Genomic DNA, 24,591 nt, shown 5'->3' with positions numbered 1-24,591 from the left:
GACCCAGATCTGAGTGGATCTGCTTCCAAACAATGTGTGCATCTCATCAGACAGTAAATTGCATTACCTCACATTAGAAACGACCATGGAGAGGGTCACAAGCTGTTTCCTCAGGGGCTGCTGCTTACCTGTGTTATGGGAAAGAGGAGGAGGAGGAGGAGGAGGGGAGAACAAACTGTGGGATGCTGCTGTTGCATTTGAATATGTGCCAGAGAAATCCCTCCTCTGTGTCCTTCACCGCCTCATTTCACTTTGTGCAAAACAGCATCACACCCTCTTCTCCTCTCTCTCTCGCCACTTTCTGAGTGACACCTGATACAGCTGATATGAGCATTTGTGTATCCTTGCCTGTGCGCTAGTGGTTCTGTGTAAATGTGTGTGTGTGTGTGTGCAGGTTTGTGTGTTTGATACAAGTAAAATCGTCCCACATGTTCATCCGAATGACCTTAATTTTAGTGCGCCTCCTGGCTCTGCATCTCTGTGTATTGACCAGACATTTTAGATATAAAAAAGCCGAGCGAAGATGAATCACAACACTTGAAATGATCCGCTGTCCGTCCCTGCAGAGATGCAGAGTTAAAAGCTGCACGTACACTTACATGTAATGAGACGGGGAGTTTTCATGGGGAATGACGACAGATTTGTTTGTGAGAGCTGCACCCTGCAAACATCACACCATAGAGAAAGTAAGAGAAAATGTAATTCTGCTTGATAACAGGCCGAGGACAGTGATTTAGAGACAGTGGATGGTAGTAGATTACGCATTGATCAAACACCCTCCTCCCCTTTTAAATATAGATTTTAGAGAAAATGTGAAGGAAGGTAATTTACTTGCCAACCATTCCCTTTGGATCACTGCGAGCAAATCAATCACTGGTGGGGAGATATTATCACTTACAGTAAAGTGCAACTACCGGCCCTCACTTTGAAGTGAAGCTCCAGCTGCCAATTATGTTGACAGCAGTTACTGGTGATGGTGGGAATTAGACATCACATTTAAAAAGAGATGGATAAATTGAGATTGACATTGAAATAGTGCTATAAATTGCAAGATGTAGATGAGTTTCTTCTTATTACGCTAAGGAGTCCAGTCACATGTCAGGGGTAGTTTAAGTGATCATAAAGCCACTTTTGAGGGGTTAAGTCAGGTAATTGGGACACTTTTTGGTAGATTACTAAATTACGAAGACTACCTGAAGTGTAACTTTTAAGACTTGCTTTGTATCTCTACTACATTTCTGTAAATAAAAATTGTTGCCATGTTATATACTTTAGAAACTTTGGACCTTCAAACACATCAAGAACCCCTACCTTTGTCTGATGTTCGGGTAAAATGGGACAATCATGTTTGTTTTTTAAATGGTTGACTCAATTTACCAGCTCAGTCAGTAATTCATTAAATGACTCATGTAACCTAATTATTCACTGAGAATGATCTTTCAGCTGTTCTGCCATGCTTTCCCTGTTCTGCTGCCTGCTTTCTTGGTGCCATAATGTCTACAATAGACAGCTGTAACATTTTTAATTGACAAAAATGCTACAAATGTCTGTAATATGACAGGATGGCTCACAATAGCATAAGTCATGATATCATGGCACTGGAAGCCTAAAAACATTTTGGTTTCACTTCAGAAAAATGTCCTATTTTAGCTTAATTTTTTGACCCATTTTACCTGAATGTTAATTACTCACTCAAAACCGTTTCCCATAAAAAGTAAAGTGTATATGGTGCTCAAGGAATGAGTCCTAAAATCCATTGCACTCCCAGTTCCCTCATCTCAAAGTCAATCAGTATGTTTACATGACACTTGAAAAAAACAAATTATTCCCTTAATCCGACTATAACTGGACAACTCCGATTAAGACACTCAGATAATGCGATTGGAATTCGATTTTCTCTGGCATGTATACGCCTTAATCGGAGTTAAACTAGACAATGCATGTGCGCATGCTCCACACCCCCGGCGCTGGCGTATGACCCCGGAACAGACAAGACATGCTATTGTTGTAGCTCTCCAACAGCATATGGCGTTCTTGTCTGCCTCTCGAAATCACCATGACCACGAGGGATAGCGTGCACCTTATCTGCACAATCAGTAACGTGTACATTACGTACAAGATGAACAAAGCTGTACGATTATCCATCTTGCTGCTGTTCGAAAATGCCGGTCTGCCGCCTGACTCCAGGTGTTTATTATTAAGTGACATAGTAGGTCAAGTGGCTAAATGAGACTACAGAGCGTCAGCATGCCGAACATGACGTACAGCCTTGTGTGGAGGCAACATTTAAGTCACGCGACCATGGTGTAGTTCATTTATAACCTAACTTGAGCTCTTTACACCTAGTGATTGCATTTAGGTTTCAAAAATCATGAAACAGGGGTCTTTTGCGTTTTTCAGGCTAAGGACCCCTTGGCCCAAAGACAGACAGCAGGGACCCCTACTACATATATTTTGCACTTGAGATAGTTCTGAATATTTTTTGGGTCTTCTCTTGGCTAGCTGCTATTAAGCAGCAGTTGTAGCATTGCTAGGTGCATTAGCCTCACCCTCTGCACTTGCAGTGGTGGTTTCTACAGTGGACAGTGTGTCAGAGTCCGTTAAAAAGTTATGAAACAATCCATTGTGGCACACAAGAATATGTGTTCACTTGACATAGCAATACAGCTAACTGGCTAATATGCAAAAATAATTACAGGTGCCGCACAGTGATGTAACGTTAGCTAGCTCACATGATCGCATAACGATTCCTGGGTAACAGTCCGCCTATCAAAAATGTTGTGTACTGTTAACTAATAGGTTTTATGAACTGGCTGATTTATCTTGGCTAATAATATGTTAGATTCACGTTAATGTGGATTTTCAGACACATTTTACTTACTAAAACTTTCATTAGTTAATTAGATTATTTAGAGGTCATTTGGTGGCCCCCCTATAGTAACTCTGAGGAGGCTCCCGGACCCCCTGTTGAAGACCCAGGTCATAAAAGATTATCTTCCTGAACAAAATGTGTAAGTATCATAACGTGTGTTTGCCACAGAGCGTATTTTATGCAATAATCCAAAATGCAATGGGAAAATATGACACTAACTCCTGCGTCCATCTACAAATATACTTCATCCCTGGAGCGCTCTACTGTGAAAATATAACAGTTGATAAAATGCAACATCCTATGACAATTTTTGGCGCTACCCCCTTATTGTATTAGCTGGAGCACAAAATGAGAAACTCAACATAACACATGGCTTCTGGGACCCATGATTTATTTAAAAAAAATATTTGGTCTGCCATCCTAGCTGTTCCAGACATTCATGTAAAACACATCTGTAGTAATAATGCAGTTAACATGTTCAGTGACTGGCTGCTAATATCTAAAGAACCCAAGATGTAAAACCTCATTTGTCCCACTTTACCTGACTCACCCAAGCTGATTTATGAGTGACATAATTTTTCAAAGAAAACTGCTCAATTTGCAGAATTTTCTCAAATTAATTCACTTTATTTCTTGTATTCTTCTAATAAATATAAGTTTAAAACATTATACATATTTGAAAGATGATGCACTGCAAACTGCATGATTGAATCCTCCATTAATAAATCAACCTGTTAATTATTTTCAGGAACTTATTTTCTTTAAACTGGTGTCTGTCTGCCACATGAGAAACCACTGTCGCCAGATGCAGCTTTTTTTTTATTATTATCTCCCACTCCAACACTTTACACACACAAGTACAAGCCTGTGTTATTGTCAGAAAATTGGCAGGTGAAGGTTCAATCCCCATCCTCTCCTCTCCGAGGCGCAGTAATCTAGCATTTCTCAGAGTAGGAAGTGCAGCTTGCGGTAACAGTGAATTGAAAGTACGCCATAAATATGGCGCCAAAAGAGTTTTCAAGCTGATGATAAGAGCTGATTTTTTTCTGTGTTGTCTCTTTTTTCCTCTCTGGGGGTGGGGGGAGAGGTTGCAAGACAAGACCCGCCTGTGCATTTGTGCAGAGCGGTGTGTGCACGTACACCGGGCAGAGGAGTGGAAGCGAGGCAAGGCAGCAAGTGAAGACGAGGAGAACTCAATGTTTTATTTTTGAAGGAGGGACGTTGCGAAACTGGCTTGCAATCTTTTCTGACTCATCGTTTGGAAATAAAGCATCCTTTTCTTTTTCCTTTTTTTTTTTTTTTACCCCTCCTCCTCCTCTTCTTGCTTCTCTCCCGTCCCCTCCTCCCCGATCTAACTGGCACCGGAGAGGAAAACATCGTCGGGATTTTGACACCACGTTTGGGCTGCTTTTGCAAAATGCGACATGCTTTCCTGTGAGCGGTGTGTTGTGCGCACCTCGCAGCCTGCTACACCGTGAGCAGCAGCAGCAGCAGCAGCAGGACCCAGCGGCGACACCACAGTGTTTGTTGTTGTTGACTTGTAAAAAGGCTGCAACTCAAGTCTGGCTGCCACTTTTGGATTTTATTTCGGATTTGGACTCTCGGCGGCCGGTCTTTGCAGAGCTGACGCGCTGTCAACACGCACCGCGAGGGGAAGGGAAGGGAGGGGAAGGGACAAGTCCTGTCACCCAACGTGGATCCACAGTCGGGGCTGTTTAGCAGCACTGCTAGCAGCCTGCCAGGGGCACTGAGTGGGCAAACTGCTAAACCCTCCACTGTACAACTACATGTGCCTGGCTCCCAATGATCTCCTAATCTCTGGATATCGCCCACCGTCCAGGACTGTGGACGTCTCTGCACCCGAAGCTGACTGCGATCAAGGTAAAAATAAAAAGCCAGCCACTGAATATGCGGATGAGAATGATAAAATGTAAAAGTGGGAGTGTTGCAGGACCGCTCAAGTCCACTTTGCTGCCGCCGCTGCTGCTGCTGCTGCAAGTGCTACCAGAGCTAGGCTAGCAGCAGGGCAGCAGCGGCTCTGTACGCACTTTTACAGCGGGCTTGTCAGTCACAGTCAGCGGGCAGGGGCGCGTATAGTGTTGGTACCCGGAGCGGTGCATGTGGGTCAACGGGGAGGGGGTGAGGGGTGCATGGTGTATGCGTTGCAGTGCAGGAAAGACAAATAACCGGTTTGAAAGCTCCGGTTCTGTGCACGCACAGGGATGAAATTAACCGGGTAAACTTGGCTGCAAACGTGAACGCGCCCCCGGTGGGAATCAAATGCGCGAGCGGGGTTATAGTTGGAGAATGTCCAAGTGTTATTTTTTGCGCGTAATTGCGACAAATAGGGCCATTTGCAGCAGCGTAGCGAGGAATGTGAGTTGTAACTTGCAGGCGAATCTGAAAGCAGGAACACACACGCACATTTTTAGACACATATGGAGGGGGGGGGGGGGTTACTACAGTAGGATATGAAGTTGTGAGGAGAGCAGCAGGTCTGGGGTGCAGGGTGGAGGCACCAAAACGCTCCAAAGTCCCTGGAGGGTTTGCAGGTTCCTTGACTCCTTAGAAAAAAAAGGAAAGGAAAGGAAACCAAGGGGGAGCAGCACTGCTTTTAGGAAGGCTGAGCACGCAACCGCACATATACACACATCAAGGAATTAGAGCAACTCCTCTCTGCCTCCTTCACCCTCTCCTCCTCCTCCTCCTCCTCCTGCTGCTTCGTGCTGTGCAGATCTAGCTGGCTTTAGAAGAGGGGGGAGTGGCTGTTGTTTACCTCCTCAAAGTCAGAGCTCTGTCTGTATCCCTGGGTTGGATGAGTCTTGCATCCTCACCTGTATAAAAAAACAACAACATCAACAAAGAGTCGACATGTGGATGCAGATGCCGGGAGTCAGGTGTGAGCAGGATTAATGGGATGTAAGTGGGGCATTTGCCTCTGAAGAGGGCACGTTTGTGACCACCTACTCCTCATAATTGCCTGGAGAACCTCTGAAGGATATTATGTCTTCCTGTTAGTGCTGATCATTAACGGGTGGGAGCAGTTCATCCAGATTTTTGAAACATTTTTTTTTTTTGGGGGATGGCGCACATGAAGCTGAACTGGCTGTAGCCTTGAATCAATTAAGCTGGAATCGTCTGGGGACTTGTTAAATGTTCCCAGTTGTGACAGCAGCACCCCCCACCTTCAACCCGCCTCCCTCTCCTTCCACCATGACACACACACACACACACACACACACACAAACACACCATCATCGGCACACACAAGCTTGAATCGTGCACACATACCAACAACTCTCTGTGCCTCTCGCTCACTCTAAATACATATTCAAGTACAGATGCACGTAGCATGCTCTTCAAACTCTCTCAACACACTCTTGTACACACACACACACTCTTGTACACACAAACACACAAACACACAAACACACAACCCTCCTCCTGCTGGGTATGAAACCGGAGATGAGTCATGGTGTGGGGGCATAACAACTCTCTCTCTATCCCTCTATCCCCCTCTCTGTCTTTCATATCTTTCCTGATGCAGTGCTATCTTGTTTTCACTCATTCTCTCTCCCCCTCTCCTCCCCTCCCCTCCCTCCCTTGAGGCTCGCCTCTCTCGCCTAGAGACAGTGGTTGTTTACAAGGCAAGTGAACAGGGATGAGAGCTGTTTTCATTTTGCTTCCGCTCTTTTTGACGCCAGCCCCGCCGCCAGCCAATCATCCACGTTTCAATCCCTCATCCCTCATCCCTCATCCATCCCTTTCCCTTTTACCCCTCTTTCCTTCCCTCGCTTCCATCCATCCCCTGCTCTTTTACCTTTCATCCACCCATCCATCTCTCCATCTTTCCCCTCATCATCTCCTCATCATCTCTCGATCAAGCCTGTACTGTAATTTCTCTCATCATCTGACTCAGCCAGGAGGAATGTGTGCATCCTCATGTATGTACGAACTCTGCCTGTACAGTGTGTCATGTGAAACTCGAGCACGCAGACCTTTTAAGCCTCACATGTGTACATACGCACACGTGTGTGTGTGTGTGGGCGGGGGTGTAGCGTAGTGTGTGTATTTGAGTCTGCTGCGTTAAGCGCTGAGCGCGGATTGGCTGGGAAAGGGGGTAAGGACCCCCACGTGGTGCGTTGTATCGCATTAGCTGCTACGTAGTGAAGAGGAGGAGGAGGAGGAGGAGGAGGAGGTGGGGTGTTGTTCATGAATGGACCACTGACGTCACTTAAATATTGTACCCTCAATCCCTCACACACATATGTACACACACACACACAGAGGTACACACACACACACATGCCCCCCCATGTGCTCATGCATGTTTTTACACACATTGCTAAAGAGGGCTGCAGGGCAAGTGTGTGTGTGTGTGATGCAGAAATATGTGTCAGATAAGAAGGATGGGAACCAACTGAACTGAAGGATTTATGTGTATGTATGTGTATGTGTGTGTGTGCGTGTGTGTGTGTGTGTGTGGCTGCCTGCAGGCGGGTTGGCTAGCTGTCATGTCACCAGCTCTCTGCTGCGCTCTGCTCTGCTTACTAACTAACTAACCAGCATGTTGGCCACAAGGGTATTACTACTAGCCGAGTAGGATTTGTGTGTGTGTGTGTGTGTATCTGTGTGTGTGTGTCTTTTTTGGTGTGTACTTCCATGTGCTGTGATTTTCTGAATTTCTGATTGTGCCTTCTCCGCTTGAACTATGTAACGAGACATAATACGTCTTGATTATCTTTACTAAGGAACATTATCAGAGATGGGAGCGAGTCATTGTTTTGCAAGTCACAATTAAGTTTCAAGTCTCGGCACTCAAGTCCCAAGTCCTACCTAGATTTTCGAGTCTTAAACAAGTCATAATTGTCTCTTCACTGAATGCAATGCCACTTTAACAACAGAGTAATACTATATTACATTTGCAGAAATCCTGAATTATTTTTAAAATTTGTGTATTCGTTACAAGTCGGACAAGTTTATTAAAACAAGTGCGACAACTTAATCACAAAAAAGTCGTGCTTGTTGTATTCAACTCATCTCACCTTGAAAAAAGTCTATAACTTTTTCTTCCAAAATTTGCAAGACATTTTCTGTAAGACTGTTCTTCCTTTAAAGTCATGTTATATGCTGCATGTTATGTTTAAATGAGATAAAAGGAATAAAATTAATTGATTTGTGACACACTTTTACATGACATATTTTTAATCTTTGGACTTGGGGGAAGGTATCATGTTCAAGTCAAAAGGCTCAAGTCCAAGTCCTGACTCACTGGTGTTAAAGGTGGTGGTCAAAGTCACGTGACTCAATTCCACACCTCTGGACATTATAGTAGCTTTCTTTGGAATTGGAATTCTTATATAAAATGAGACGTTTAAAGGCTTATAAAGGACTTTTATTCCATGTATGTTAAGGAAACATGATGCAAACGAAAACACATGACAACACCTGTCAGTGTGTTCAGTTATTGAGGTTGTTCTGGTTTCCTCACGTGCAGCAGGTTTTGTTTCTCCTCGCAAGTTTTGCAACATGAAACCAGCCACGTGGTGGATTAAACGCTGCAGGCGTGTTTTTATGCATTAACCCGTGTGTGTTTTGTCAGTGTTTGCTCTCAGTAGACGACCCTGCTGAGGCGTCGAACCTCATTAGTGCGTTCTTAAGCGTGTGTGTGTGTGTGCGCGTGTGCTAACCTGCTGTTCAGAGGGCAGGAGATGACGTCAGACTTCAAGGGGAGAGGGGGTGTTTTCATTTTTACATTTTTTTTCCTCCTGTGCCGCTGTGACTCAGCCTTGTTAGTAAAGGATAATTGCAAAGTCTGCACACCTGCACACATCACTGGTGAGGACGGAAATGGTCCACATATTTCACACAAAGATTTTCGCAGGGGTAATTGGAATTGGCTTCATAAGTCTTCGTCCTGCAGAAGCTGTGCATGATCGCTGACTGAATAAGAGCAGTGGGGCGTTCTGGTGCGGCAGATGGTTTTTCAGATGAAATTAATGATGCATTTTTTGGGATAATTTGCAGTGAAGTCTGTGTTGTTGCCACTAAGTTGACAGTGATGTCATTAGAGCATGCCTCAGCAAGCTTTTGTTTCCTTTATGCTTATTTTTTGTTTTTTCATCTCCTCTCTACCCACTGTAGGACTCTATAAGTTTTATATTATGGTGATATTTCTGTAAAAATAGAGTGTTACTCATTAAGCATAAATCCTAAATGTGAGGATTTGTGTTTTTCTAAGTTTTATATCATTGCAGTTGGAATATATTTCAGTTTCCAGCTGTTGGTTTGACAAAACAAACAATTTAAAGTTAGCTTCTGGGAAACTGTGATGGCTGATTTGACAGTTTTTCCACATTTATAGACTAAATGATGAACTGCACGCAAGAAGTCAAAACTGGTGCTGGCATTTTCATTAGGCATCGACGAGTACTTTAGACATCAGTTTGTGAGAAATCTGGCTTTGTCAGTGGTGTCTGCTTTTACCATATAAAAAAAAAATCCCAACAATACATTTACATCCAGAAATGTGTCATTATCCATTAGATACTTTTTCTTTTTATCATCCTAAATGTCAGGCTATTCTCTCTCTGTCCGCCTGCTGCCTCCTACTCTTTTTTAGGGAAAAAATATAAAAGTTTGAAGGCTGTAAGCACAGTGATGGACAGGTTGACAGATGCTGCCTGAGCTCATGATGGGAAGAGTTGCAGGAGTTTGTGTGTGTGTGTGTGTGTGTGTGTGTGTGTGTGTGTGTTTGTGGGGAAAGAGGGCGAGTAAACAACAGACAGAAACAGTATGTCAGACCTTCCTTTGCTGTTTGAACACCTGGTGATCCAAGATGGAAATGAGCTTCTGACTCACTGCGCCATTTTTGGGAGATTTAATTTGTGCTTAATGTATATTTAAAATCATCAGATAAATCAAAGTGAATAAGAGAAGGCAGGAGAGCTGAGGAATTTTACTTGGCTTCAATCGCAAATCAGCTGAGGCAATAGAGAGGAAGTTAACAAAGTTAGCAGATAATAAGTGAAGGCAACAAATGAGAAAGTAGGGAAGGTGAAGCCAGCGGGGACAGAAGGTAGAGGAGAGGAGGATGACAGGAAGGGGGGGAGGAGGTGGAGGTGCAGGTAGATAAACAGGGAGGTGGTAGTCAGGGTTGCTGGGAGTGAAGGGCAGAGTGCTCATCCTCCATCTCTCCGTCCTTTTCATCCCTCCTTCACTCCCTTCCAGGAGCTAATGAACTCCTGATGGCAGCGGAGACGGGAGCGATGGATCAATCCTCCATCTCTCTCTGTGATTCTTTCTCTCTCCCTCCCTCCCCTCCCTCCCCTCCCTCCCACCTGTCCTCCCCCTTTTGCACTCTCTCCTCCTGGCTTTTTGGCAGGGTCCCAGCCTCGCTGGCTCCAACTCACCTCCTTCATTGTTTGTCAGCAGATTTCAGGAGACGGAGCGGGAGGCTTAGTTGGAAAATTATTTGGACCTCAGCCTCTTCCTTCCTTTTTTTTTTTCATTTTTATTCATTTTTTCTTTCTCTCTCTCTCTCTGTGTCTCTTCTGTTTTCCACTCTCTCATTCCTGCTCCCATGATGCAGCGGCAGCAGCAGGAGCAGTGGCAGCATCAATAAATATTGTGTTAATGTTCTGGTGGCTGGAGCCAGCAAGGTGATAAAGGAAATCTATTTGATTTCTGTGGCTCATTTGTTTGGCCCGACACCTCTCCGCTTGGTGTGGATACCACACGTGTGTGTCCATATTGTGTAAAGTTATACAGTATGTGTGTGTGTGTGTGTGTGTGTGTGTGTGTGTGTGTGTGTGAGAGTTAAGACACAGAGTTGCTTCCTTAATCCCTTTAATTTCCTCTTCCTTACATCACTTTACCCCTTCACTCCTTCACTCATCCGTCCCTGCATTGTTCCATCCTCTGTTAATTCCTTTTTCTGAAGTTTGTAAAGTTGCTGACACAGTTGTGCTCAGACAATCTGTACTGTTTATGCTCAGCTCTCAAAAGCACCCAAAACACTGAGAGCATGTCGCTGTAAAATAATTGTCCTATTAAGATTGCAAGTATAACACAAAGAAGCCAATTAAGGCCATAGGAAGCATAACCTATTTGTATGACGTGTCATCTGACCAAGAAGTCAAATGTTTAAAATAGTTCCTGAAGGGGTGATCACACAGAAATGAGACGCTAGAGACGCAGACGCTTCAAAGACGCTTGAAACGCTGGAAGCGCCTATTCAATGCGCGCTAGCTACTGGCGTCTGACGCTCAAAAAGTTGAAAATATTTTAACTTTTCAGCGTCTTCAGTCTTAAAAGAAGCGTCTACAAAAACGCGCGTCTAAAAGGACGCCGGAAAAATGGCCGTCTAAAAAGACGCTTGAACGGCGGTCAGACACGCCATATTATAGGAAAACAATGGTTTTACTGGCGTCGCGTTTCTGGCTATTCATCTCGGTGTGATTGCTCCCTTACACAGCTGGTGGCTGGACAAAAAGCCTCTTGTCATAAAGAATCCCTGCTCAATTTCTAACCTCTGCAAATCTGGCCAATCGATGTTTTAAAGCATACTGACCTTTAAACCAATGTTACTATACTTGTGGTGTGTTATTACCATTGTACACTTATGCCCACTGTTGATTTAGATTGAAACTATAACATTTTACAACAAAGCAAAACTTACTGGTGTATTCCTCTCAGCCAGAGTCGGCACGATCGATGTCGCCGACGTTCTGTAGAGAGGACATGTTCAGGCAGACAGGCTCCAATCCAGGTTGGTCTACCATACATGGTAGCTCTTCCTACAGTGAATTACTAACAGTAAATGCCATGGTATTTTGTAACTGCAACATGGGCATGGTTGAACAGTTTCAAGAGGAGCTCCTATCCAAAATATTGAGAAAATGGGAACATCTCACCAAGTATAAAACTTAAGAAGTTCAGAAACTGACACAGTGGACAAGCTGAGGTGGATAAGATGCTTGGCTAAATGTCAAGTGCATATAACGTAGGTAACTTAGAAAATGTAACTTGTTGCATATAATGTAGAGATGGAGAATGGTGAAGTGTACAAAACACTGCAAACAGCCTTGTCTATTGAAAACTGACTAAAGATTCATAATGCTGACAGACATGTTAATGCTGAATTACAGTGGTGGAAGTAAATTGTAATATACAAAGATAATGACTAAATGAAGGAAGCTGTTATGATAAGCATCTCTGCTCAAAACAGCGTGAAAAGATTATGAAAATAAAAAAGATTGTTAGCATCTATCAATATATCTTACTAGTCTTTTCAGTGAACACCTGTAGCAATCCTCAGATGATAAACATTTCCACTGAATGTGAAAGTACAACTTATGAGGCATGAGTGATAACTACACGCCACAATTCACAGAGCTCCCAGTAATGACGAGGCAGCGGAGACAGTTAGCATTAGCTACGTAGCTTGTGTACCAACACACACATCAAAAAACTAAAAATTAAATGTCAAGATAGACAAAATTTGTGACTTACCATTCAGAAACGTCCTGCTGCAGCCGCCAGAGTTTGAACTTCTGTAGGAGCCTCTCCATCTGGGTCAGATTCTCGATCAAATTCCTACGGTTTAACTGAAGTGCTCCTGATACCGACCGTGTCTTAGGCCACTGTGAACGGTATAGTCCACTCTCGGCCCAGAACGCTCAGCTCAAACCACACAGGGGCGGGCTCAGACACAGCTCATTTGTATTTAAAGAAACTGCATTTTCTGAGCCAGACTGAAACGGAGGGGTTTGTAGGAATGCTGAAATCCTGGACTGGAGTGGATATTTATTAAGAAACTTCAAGACATTTTTTGGGGACCTCTATAACCTATATACACTTGTTTAAAAGGAGTATAATATGTGCCCTTTAAGTATTCTTTAAAGTACAGATTTTATTCAGGTGGCATTTCCCTGGTAACATAAGAAAATATTCTGATTGGGTACATCTCCATGGAGGACCATCACTCAACAGTTTTCAAGGACGTTACCATCAAGCATGGAAAGCAAACTGAATACAGAGAAAAGTTGTTGAACCTCTGTGGTATTCACAAGGTAATATTCAGCTGATGCAACACCAACCTAACCAACACTGGCCCTGCTTATTTTTGATGGAAAGATTTAAGTGTCTGAACACAAGTGGGACTGTAGGCCTCCTGAATTTAATGTCAACATGATTTTATTCCATTTTATTTTTCTATAATTTTTATTTGCCTAGCTCATTCTATTTGCATCATTGCAGTCCTGAAATATTAAAATCCTGGTTCAGCCATGTAACCATGTCAACCATGCTTGAAAAGCACTGTATAAATAAAGTTTATTATATATACATGCCACCAAAATAAACCTTATTTGAATGTATTTGAATGAGCTGAGAATAGCCTGAAACAGCTGGGGAGCGACTGGTCATCCTGTGCGTCAGTGGAGGCTTAGAGCAGGCTTGTGATTTTCACTATTCACACATGTAAGGAACATTTCCTTGTGCCTATTCACATATGCGGTGGCAATGCCGTAATAGATGGGGCAAGGGACAGTCCACCAGACGATGGTAATCAACACTTGCTGATGGCAACTGCTGCAAGACTCAACAGAAGAAGATAAGGCAAGACTGGATGTACATGTACTGTGTATATAATGGATGTAGCTACCATGACATTGCCAATTGGTTTGTTGACTGCTGTTTCGAAGATTTGAGTTTGGCATTTTGCAAACTTGGTTTTTTTTGGAGCCAGAAGTGACTACATTTGGACCAGAGGTTGGAGCTGTGGAGAAGCGAGGGGTGGATCTGACTGAAAGCTGAGGACAGTATCAGCAAACCGCCTGTCACTCAAGTGGCCCTGTCCTTAAAATGTGCATAACTTTGAGCTTTAATAAAATGTGAACGGGTGAGTTATAGAAAAAAATCACCCTATGTACAGTTGTCATGAATGTTGAAATTAGCTAAGGAGACCAAGTCCGTTTTTTGTACCAGGGCTTTTATGGGGATTGTCTCCGTTTTATCGCCAGCCTCAAGTGGCCATTCAGTGAATTGCAGTTTTTGGCCCTTTAGCATTGGCTTAATTTCTCAGCCGTGGAGGTTACTGCTTAGTACATGGTGGAGGCAAATTTGTGTTTCCTAGAATAGCGAAGGAATAGTTGGCCTTACTCTGGCTCTGAATGGCTTACCCTGACATTCTTACCCTAGTCTCTATATACAGACTCTACATTCAGTGAATGTAGTCTGTAGGCAAACCCCGGAGATCGACTCTACATTCAGTGAATGTAGTCTGTAGGCAAACCCCGGAGATCTTGCCTCCGGATGAAGAGCGGAAGAGCCCTGGTTTCCGGTTGTAGGCTGTTTGTAGTCTGTGTGATATTGACCAATCACGTTTGAGCCGGCTGCAGTTGTTGCCAGGTTAAATGCTCCGTGCGGTGAACTAACGAGGCGGAACATAATTGGTATCACTGCAAATTCTGAATCCATCGCAGTGGTTCAGCATATTTACTTATATATAAACGGAAGTCAGAAACGGAAATTTGCCTCCTCCGCCCAAATCAAACCGGAATGCCAAAAAATCGGGGATCTGCCCCCAGAGGCTGTATCGCCGCCTGCCGGAAGTCAGACGCTGAATACAGCCGATGGGTTCTGAGAATGTTCTTAACCTAACTCTAACCAATCCTACCATTCTTACTCTAACCCAACCAATCCAACCAACGAGGTGACGAGGAAAGTAGGGCGGGTCATTCCCTTGCTATCTTAGGGTTAGCAAATTTGCATGATGGAAGCTGTCTCATTATTTTCAGGAACATGGCAGGCAAGGAGCTGTTTTTAGTCTTGTGTCAATGCAAACAAAATAACTTATGTTGCTTGTTAGTTATCAAATCACCCCTGAAAGCATTGGCGTAAATACTAAACTGTAAACAAGTTGCCAATTCAAGTATGTCATCAGCAGAGTCTTGTGAATGGTTTGCGTCTTTTGTCAGATGGACGAAACTCTTTATATCTGAACTCAGAGAAAACCCATCCTGACACTGGGAGAACATGCAAACTCCACACAGAATGGCTCCCCCACTCTGGGGTTCGAATGCCCCACCCTGGGTCCGAACCAGGAACCTGCTTGGTGTGAGGCGGTAATGCTACCCACTGCTCCACCGTGCCACCAGTTCAGATTTACCTGAATGTCAATCCCTGCTCCCATTCACACTTGACCCCAGGCGGGAAATGTTCCTGAACATTTCAGAGATAGACTGCATGTGTGAAAGGGGCCTTAAATTCCCGCTACATCTAAAACCTGTCACTGTCCAAATAAAGGACCTGTGGGGAAACACTCAAATGTACAAGATGTTTCATTTGAGAATAGTCTCTAACAGCTTTAAGTTCCCCAAAGGACCAAGCTAGGTTCTTAGCATTGTTAGTGTTCCTCATTTAAACCACGTTACAGCTTGAAGGGTGCATTTATTTATTTATTTGTTATTTTACACTTCACTCAGGGTAGTTTTGCTCCCCTGAGAGCAATACCAGCAAACTAATTCACTTTAGGGAGACAACACTTTTCTGTATTTGACATAAAAAGCGAGCTTTCTTCTATCCGGTGGATCCCCATGGAGTGTTCAGTGGGGGGGGGGGCCACAGGGGAGAGGGCTGATGGGAATGGTGATGGTGATAGCCACATCAGAGGGTGACTCATGACTGCTCTTAAGTGGCTGTGAGGCTTCCAGTCAGTCAGGAGATGTTGGTGTGTGTTTGAGTGAGGTCGTGAGCACAACATTAAAGTTGCTGGCTGAGAAGTTAAGCACAGCTGTATGCCATGGTTTGTGCACTTCAGGGTTATTTGTGGTTTTCCACCTTTTTGTTGCAGCTCTCACTGCGTCAGTGGGCTCTGGTGCTCTGCAGCTCATAATGTACTTCGCTCAGAAATGTATTCAATCAAGGTTCCAGTGGCGATTGGCTTCATTGTGCTTCCTTCAAGGTATTGAATTCCTGTTTTTCAAATATCCTGAAACCAGAGTATATTTTTTTCACTCCAGGGACATAAAGTCTCACACATGCTAGAGCGGCAACTTATGATTACCTGCATTATGTATTCATCTGTCATTTTTATGCTTGATTCTTTGTCTGGGCTCTCAGTGTGAAAAAGATTGTGCAAAACAGCCACAATCACAAGCTCCCAGAGCCCAAGGTAACATCTTCAAATTGCTTGTTTTATCTGACCAGCAATATCTGACCAATATCTACACAAGCTGCATAGTGAAAGCAGCACATTAGCAGAGCAGCTGTGGTCCTCTGTCAGTGTGTCTACACAGGATACGCTCATTCACATTATCGAGTTAAGGTCACCAACGTGTGTGAGATAGATAACTAAAAAAAGTGTCTATAACACCTAATATGCTTATATTAAGCTAGTATAATGTTAGCTATCATAGCATGCTAACATTTGCTAATAAGTGCTAACCAAAAAATATAGCTGGAGCTGTCTGGGATGTTGTTAATTTTGCAGGTATGCAGTCATATACCAAAAGTAACAGTAACTCACCTGATGATGGCATTAGATGAAAAGTCAAAATGTGTGTGTGTGTGTGTGTTTTAAAAACGATTGTTACCGGCAGAACTTGCCTCCGACAGTGGCCGATGGCTGCACAGCCTCCACCAGTCACGCGGGCCGTACATCACCAACTGGAGCTAAGGGTTGTGTTGAATGGAGCAAAGCTTCATCAGTAGGTACAGCTCCAGAGACAGCAGGTCCCTACTGCTGTGTTACTGTGTCTAAGTGTACAGTTCTCCATTTAACATGTTACATGAAGTTTTTTTTCTGAACAGCAAACAGGGTCCAGTGCTGTAGCGCTATTAGTGCGAGAGCAGAAGTCTGCAAATCTGTCTGAGTGAATGCTGCCACTTACTATTTCAAATCAAAAGCCCTCTTTTAGAAATTCAAAGCCCTCTAGTGTTACATACACAGTCCAGCTACATACTCGGTTTTGACCTAGACTTGTTTTTGTGCTTTATGAATCATTAAGAAAGCATTTTGAGTGATCTGAAATATAAAATTCCTCCACTTTTAAGTATCAAATCAGATTTTTTTTTTACCAGTAATGAACACTCAACAGTAATTGAAATACATATTTCAAATACAAGTAACAGAAAGAGTCTCATAGAGGCTGCATACACAAAGTCAAGGTAATGTCATTGTGTACCTGAGACTCGCAGGTTGACTTTGAGGAAAACTGAAAGCTAAAGAATTGATAAAAATCACTCCCACGTAGATTTTTTACGGCCTGTTTGATGTTCAGTTACAGTTTTATTTATTAGGGAGAGATAAAGGCCAATGAATCGGCTATCGTTTCTTTACTGTTCCAATCTTTATTATATCGACCTCGAATCCACTATCACTTGACCTGTAGTGTGTACCAAATTAAATGACAGTCCATCCCTTCACTTGTTGACACATTTCACTGAAAACCAAAATGTGAACCTGCTGTTGACTCTAGAAGAAAAGTCAGATGATCATTAAAGACAGTGGGCTTCATCTTCTGTGAATCACTAATGTCTGTCCCAAATGCCACGGCAGTCTGTATAATAAGTGTAAAAATATGTCAGTCTGGACCAAAGTGACAGACTTGAGTTGCAATCCATAGAGCCATTAGCGCTAATTGGAGAAAAGCAGCAAATCCTTACGATGGAGACGTGGGAACCTGCAAGTGTTTGCCATTTTTGCTTGATAAATGACTTGTGATTGATCAATTACCCAAATAATTTGCTGTTAACTTACTGCCAATGGACTAATCAGTCAATTGAGTAATCACACTAGGACCTTGACGACTTTATGTTGCACTAGAACCGAACTGATGTAAAAATACAACCCTCCAATCTAAACAAAAAGTTAGTTAACATGCAACAGAGCAGTTTCCAGTTGCCTCTTCCTCTTGAAATGACAGGATGTTGAAGCATGATTTCTGACAATTTTATCCATATACTGAGCAAGGGAAATGTGTGCGTGTGTGTGCGTGTGTGTGTTTCTAGCTTTCATGTCTGGCTGTGCGTAGGTTGCCGTCTTCTTTCTTGCACACCTGTTAGCATGGTGCTGATGAGGATGTTTGATGTGTCTGATGTGTGTCAAATGTGTTTTTTCTTCCTTTCTTTTTGCTTGGCAAGTGCATGCATCTTTACAGTGTGTGTGTGTGTGTGTGTGTGTGTGTGTGTGTGTGTGACCACACACACACACACACACACACACACACATCCTGACATTTTGATTCTTTCAGCTCATTCATAATAGTTGCCCTATTTCTCCTCCCAACTCTGTCTGTCTCTTTCTCTCATCTATCTTTTTTTGTCTCTCTCTCTTCTCTTTCTTCCTCTGTCTTTTCGCTTTCTGGTCTCCCAACCTCACTTTATAAATCTTTGTGATTCTTTTCTTTGGTGCTCTTCCTCTCTATACCTGTCAAATTCGTCGGTGTGAACCTCTCTCTTTTGCCTACCTTTTCTCTAGCGGCTCGGTCCAAAAATAGCTCTGTGTATATGTGTGTGTGTGTGTGTGTGTGTGTGTGTGTGTGTGTGTATGTGTGTGTGGGAGATGGGTTGGGGAGTAGGCTAAAGGAAAGGGAGTGAAAATAGACTTGGACCTGTGTGTGTGTGTGTGTGTGTGTGTGTGAGTGTGTCTGTGTTGCAGTCTTCCCTGCATGCCTTCTAGCTGTAGCTGTCTTGCTTGTACACACAGCATTAGCACTGCACAGGCAAGTGGTGCTCACACACACACACACACACACACACGTACACCTGTCCATTCCATCTCATCCTGCCTGTCATTTTTTCCCCATGAAGAAGAGGAAATATTCAGTGTCAGAGAGTGAGATGAGAACAAACAGGGAGGAAGAGGAAGGACAGGTGAGAGAGGGAGAGGCAGAAATGATGGACAGATAGACGACTGCAGGATGTAGAAAGTAGCAGGAAAGGAGAGATATGGTGATGGAAAGAGATGATAAGGGAGGCAGTGCGAGGTTGAAGGTGGAAAAGTGAGTGATGGCAATACAGCAAGAAAGAAAGTAGTGAAGGGAGAACAGCTCTGCTTCTCCCTGGTTTGTTTTTTTGTCAAAGGCATTTTTATGGAGGTTTTGTTCCCCAGGCAGTTTTTACTCTGTTCAGTCAACACACACACACACACACACACAAACATCAGGATCACAGAGAAAAGAGACGAGTAATATCAACTGTGAACTGTTAATCGGTTGTGGCATCGCTTGTTAGCTTCCACCCAACTGGACCCAGCTGGTGCACAGTGCAGAGTGGCCAAGGGTAACTTTGGCTAACCATTAATCAGTTAATCGCCAAGAATATTTTTGACCAGTTACGAATTTTGGTCTATAGGCGAATTGTGCTGAGACAGACGGGCTGCTAGCAGCATTAACGTGCAGAAGCATAATGCTTACTACCTTGGCCCTTCCCCCTTAAAAAATTAATGAGTTAGTTGCCAGTTAACGGGTGTCGGGATATAGAAAGCAAAATTAACCGAAACTGGCATCCCTAAAGGAGACACACTCAGGCACACACAATAAATGCACTGATAGGCAAATACACAAACCTCCTCCCTGAATGCACAAACACTCATCACCACACACACATGCACACATGCACACACACACATACACAGATGCAGCGCTGCCTCAGAGAGATGGCTTGTTATGAAGCAATTTATATGCAAGGATTCTTTATCAAACTGACTGACCTCTGGCTCCTCAAGGAGCTCTGAGCACTGGGCAGTGTGTGTGTGTGTGTGTGTGTGTGTGTGTGCGCGCGCTGTTTGGCAAACAGTTTGACTTCCGCAGATAGTTATTGTTGATGCTTGTGTCGTGTGTGTGTGTGTAAACATGCATTGCAGCTGCAGAGCGCTGTCATCATTTGCACTAGTGATATCATTTTAAATGCTTTATGCACAAAAAAATGTGTATCTTTATCTCTGTCTCTATCTGTGTGTGTGTGTGTGTGTCCAGATGTTCCAGCAGTCACTTAATGTCCTGACAGCCAGACTGCCTACTCATCTCGAGAGAGCACTGCGTCTGTGTGTATATATGTGTTAGTGTGTGTGTGTGTGTGTGTGTGTGTGTGTTGCCCGCTGGGTCTCTGCAGCTACAGTCTCTTAATAATACATCACCATCATGGCAACCATTGTAGTGTGCTGACCTTAAGTGCTGCAAAGTGCTGAAAAACCACAACAGTGTTTCTGCTGAAGTAAATGCACTGTCATCTACAAGGCTGACGGAGGGAGAGGCCAGACAGACGGACAGACAGGCAGCCAAGCAGAGGGGTGACATAGTTGCAGACAGACAAACAGATGGCAGGCAAATGGGTAGACGGGCAGAGAGGCAAAGAGTCAAGCAGTCAGACAGACAGAGAGACAGATGGCAAGCTTACAGGCAGACAGACGGATGGACAGAATGACAAATGGGACACAGCCAGTCAGACGGATTTGAAGGCTTGAAGACAGACAGACAGAAAGTCAAGCAAACGCCTCGTCCTTTTTCATTCAGAAGAGACCAGATTGTTAACTTGAATCATCGTTGGCATGTTTGTACAAATATAAGTCTGTTTCACTGCACTCGAGTGCTGATCGATAGAACTGTGATAGTTAAATCTGCTGCCAGTTTAGTGCTGAATCCATTAGTCAATCAGCAGGCTATTAATTGCTCACAATTGTGATAATAGATTTGATAATTTATAAAGCAAAACCACCAAACATGAGCTGGCTCCAGATTCTATAATGTGAGCTTTCGCTGCTTTCTCAGGGGTATATTTTGGGTTCGGCATAAAGATCAGACAATCAATGAATTAAGTGGAAAGTGATTCAATTGACAGAAAATCTTAAATCAGTCCCAGTTTAACTGACAGGTATGATGTGACCGGAGAACTAAACTTTTCAGTACATTTATTCTTGCCTTAGGTAGAGCGTATGCTGCTGCCAGGATGTCCTAAAAGCAAACAGCGACACTTTTTTTCTCATATTCATCTGCAGTGGCACCTGCTCTCTTGATAATAACACAGATGAAGCTTCAATGGCTGTAACAATAAAGCTGAAGTGCTGAATCTGTTACTCGCTCTGCTGTACACTGTGATCACATCATGGTGCTCTTCAGAATGCATACATGGGGTCTAAACATTAGCTGACATCTTTGTATCTTGTTATTTGCTAGTAAATTAGAAATCTAAGTAGGGTTGTGATGATGACCAGGAGAAAGGGAACCCTGAATTGCGGGGATGTGCTGCTTTTCACTGTGGTAAGAAATAGGGATGGGAATCGAGAACCGGTTCCTGTTAAGAACCGGTTCCAACTGGTCCAATTCATCGACATCATTAGCCTTTATGCTTAACGATTCCCTTATCGATTCTTTTCATTAAGCCAAATCTATGCTCGTCAGTCAGCAGCCCGTTCAACAACAAAGAAGACGTAATGGCGGAGAGACAGAAGCGGTCAAAGCCGTAGCTTCACTTCACGCTGTTGTTAGCCTCCCTGGAGCTGCTAGCTCACTGTGGAGCTTCGGCGCATCCTCGCTCCAGGTGGACGGCGGGCGGGGTGCTGTTGTTGTTAGCCTCCCTGGAGCTGCTAGCCGACTGTGGAGCTTCAGCGCATCCCCGCTCCAGGTGGACGGCGGGTGGGGCACTGTTGTTGTTAGCCTCCCTGGAGCTGCCAGCTCACTGTGGAGCTTCGGCGCATCCACGCTCCAGGTGGACGGCGGGTGGGGCACTGTTGTTGTTAGCCTCCCTGGAGCTGCTAGCCCACTGTGGAGCTTCAGCGCATCCCCGTTCCTGTTGTCGGATTTCATGGGAACACCAAGGGCAGTTGAGTTGATTTGCACGCTATTTGTTGTTATAATATGCTGGGCTAGCTGCGTTAGCTGCCTCACCTGAGTTAGCTGCATTAGCTGCGTGGTGTTGACACACTCAGGCTGGGGATGCTTTTTTTCAAATCTTCCTCATCATCTTTCTAAACTAGACCATGGCTTTAAGGTTCATAATAAAACGTTCTGAAAGCAGATGTATTGGGTTACAAACAACAGGAGGTGATATCATTAATTGACAGGAGGAATCGATAAGGGAATCGATAAAGAATCGGATCAATGAGCACAATCGATAATGGCATTGATATCGATAAAATCCTATCAATTCCCATCCCTAGTAAGAAAACGTCCATACTGTTACGGCCCTAAATCTAATTAATAAAAATTGGTATATCGCTGACACTTCCAAGGTCCGAAATTTCTCTATGTCCAAATTGTTTACAAGATTTCAGTAACTAAAATTAAGGCTACACTTTTATTTTCAGTTCCTAGTTAGGAGCAAATCAAGGCTGATAAACACAAGTCAAGTGAGGCTTTGGCTTGTCCAGTTTAATGATGTTTGACCTGCCATTCAGTGAGACTAGAGGGTTTATCAGAGGACTGGATTACGTTATATACCATTTTAATCACATCACAGACGACTTGGATTACTGAGTGCAGGTTGCCTCAGCTTTACTGGCATTGTTCTCACCTGCCCAAATGAGCAATACTAAAAGGAAGAAATGCTCCAGAGTGTGAATAAGCTGCTATGAACACGCTGTGAGTGTGAGCACACCCTCAAACAGTCATTTATCAAGTATACACTATTTGTCTTTGAGCAGTAACGGCTGCTTTCACCCGACTTTTTCCTCGAGCATCCAAACTGGGTTTCTGTGCTGAAGCTTACCCTACTTTAATAGCACAAGAGTGTGTTACGGATTCTGTGAACTGGTAAAATAGCTGACACATGGTTTTCTCTCCCACCTGCAGTTAGGTGTCCAGATACGGCTGTGTTTTTTATTCAGACACGTTCTGTTGTACATTTTAGAGATCTGGCCTCTTTAAACGCTCAGTCAGACATGGTGCTCTCGGCAGTGTCATAGTCAGCCAATTAATTAGCTCCCCAGGTGTCTTCGGCTTTCCCAGCATGCATTAGTCAACCTTTTCACTGTTTGTCTTATTGTAAATGTTTTGGACTGACACTAAACTATGCACAGAAAATGTGGCTCACACTAGGTGATGGAATTCAAATCAAAGCGGGAGGTAGCTGTCTGAACCCAGGAGGACATGTTTGAGCCTGGTTTAACCGAGAGGGGGTGTCAGCAAACTTTCCCTTTTATGCCTCTGTGCCAGCGAGAGCATTATGTTTTCTGGTTGTCTGTCCGTCCATCCATCCGTACGTCCATCTGTCTGTTCATCTGCATGTATCCCATTCTCACAAACGTGATATCTTAAAATTCAAGAGAATTTCTCCTAATTTGGCACAAACATCCATTTGGACTCACCAATGAAGTGATAATACTTTGGTGGTCAAAGGTCAAGGTCACTATGACCTCATATTGACCTCATATACCTCAATATTTCAAGAATGCCTTGAGTAAATTTCTTTAGATTAGGCGCAAACATCTACTTGGATTCAACATTGAACTTATTAGAATTTGGGGGTCAAAGGTCAAGGTTACTGCCCTGTTTGTTGGCCTCTGCTGGTGTGCCGTGTCCTGATAGGTTCAAAAACAGCCTAACTCCTCAATATCTTGACAAATGCAATTATTTAATTTAAAAAAGCCAAGCCTTTTTGAGTCATATGCCTCAAGTCCAAGTCAAGTTTCAGGTCATAAATACCAAGTTGAAGCCAAGTCTTTTTTTTTTTTTTAAAGATATTTTTTTGGGCAGTTTTGCCTTTAATTGATAGGAAAGTCAAGTGTGAAAAGGGGGAGAGAGAGAGGGAATGACATGCAGCAAAGGGCCACAGGCTGGAGTCGGCAACAGCCTTGTACATGGGGCGCCTGCTCTATCCACTAACCCACCGATGCCCCGAGGTCAAGTCTTTTATCGGTGTTAATAAAGTTAAAGTTAAAGTCCCACTGATTGTCACACACCTGAGTGTGTGAAATTTGTTCTCCGCATTTGACCCATCCCCTGAGGGAGCGGTGAGCAGCAGCGCCGCTGTTGGGAATCATGTGGTGATCTAACCCCCCAATTCCAACCCCTGATGCTCAGTGCCAAGCAGGGAGGCAGTGGGTCCCATTTTTATAGTTTTTGGTATGACCCGGCCGGGGATCGAACCCACAACCTCCTAGTCTCAGGGCGGACACTCTACCACTAGGCCACTGATTGAGACGTCTCTGCTGCTGGCTGCATCAGTCTCACTTAAAGCTGGACTAATTTCAAATTTGTCGTCTCCATCAGTCACTTAGACACAAAACATGGGAAACTAGGTTCCAGGTTGAAAAATACCAAAGTTGCTCTTTAAGTAAAATGAAATCACAGATCAGTCTGATTGTCTTTGTTTGGGTTTGGATGTGTCATGGCCCGGCTACGGTTTGATTTGACAGAAATTTTCACATGTGCCTGACACTATTGACAATCCAAATTATTAGAAGTTATCCAAATGATTAAAACTCTGACACAGCCATAGTCCACCAACACAGGTGTTTCACTTATGTTGCTGCCTCTTTTCAAGACTTTGTGGGTGTGTACACACTGGGCTTGATTTATATCTCCCATACTCTCCTGTTAGTTTTGTTGCACTCATTAGGACAATTTACCTCACATCCTGTTTTAACTGTTCTTTATGTATAATCAGCCAGACTAATTGAAAACAACTGTGTGGGTGTGCGGGGCCTTTAAAAGTAAACACTAATGGACTCTGCTTGAGTAATCTAGACTTCACTAGATTACATTTAACTAATCTGG

At 43.6% G+C, this 24,591-nt stretch overlaps 1 protein-coding gene across 1 annotated transcript in view; it reads left to right on the top strand.

Moving 5' to 3' along the window:
- Nucleotides 1-3,847: 3,847 nt before the first annotated feature.
- The window catches only part of jade2 (jade family PHD finger 2), a 257,234-nt gene continuing 236,490 nt past the window's right edge, over nucleotides 3,848-24,591 (top strand). The window contains exon 1 of the mRNA XM_050039044.1: nucleotides 3,848-4,753. The gene's annotated coding sequence lies outside the window, so the exon portion shown is untranslated. The remainder of the gene's footprint in view (nucleotides 4,754-24,591) is intronic.

The sequence above is a fragment of the Epinephelus moara genome, chromosome 3, assembly GCF_006386435.1.
Source record: "Epinephelus moara isolate mb chromosome 3, YSFRI_EMoa_1.0, whole genome shotgun sequence".
In the NCBI taxonomy this organism is placed as follows: Eukaryota; Metazoa; Chordata; class Actinopteri; order Perciformes; family Serranidae; genus Epinephelus; species Epinephelus moara.
Note: the sequence above shows the minus strand (reverse complement) of the source record. Positions and strands in the feature narration are given on the sequence as shown.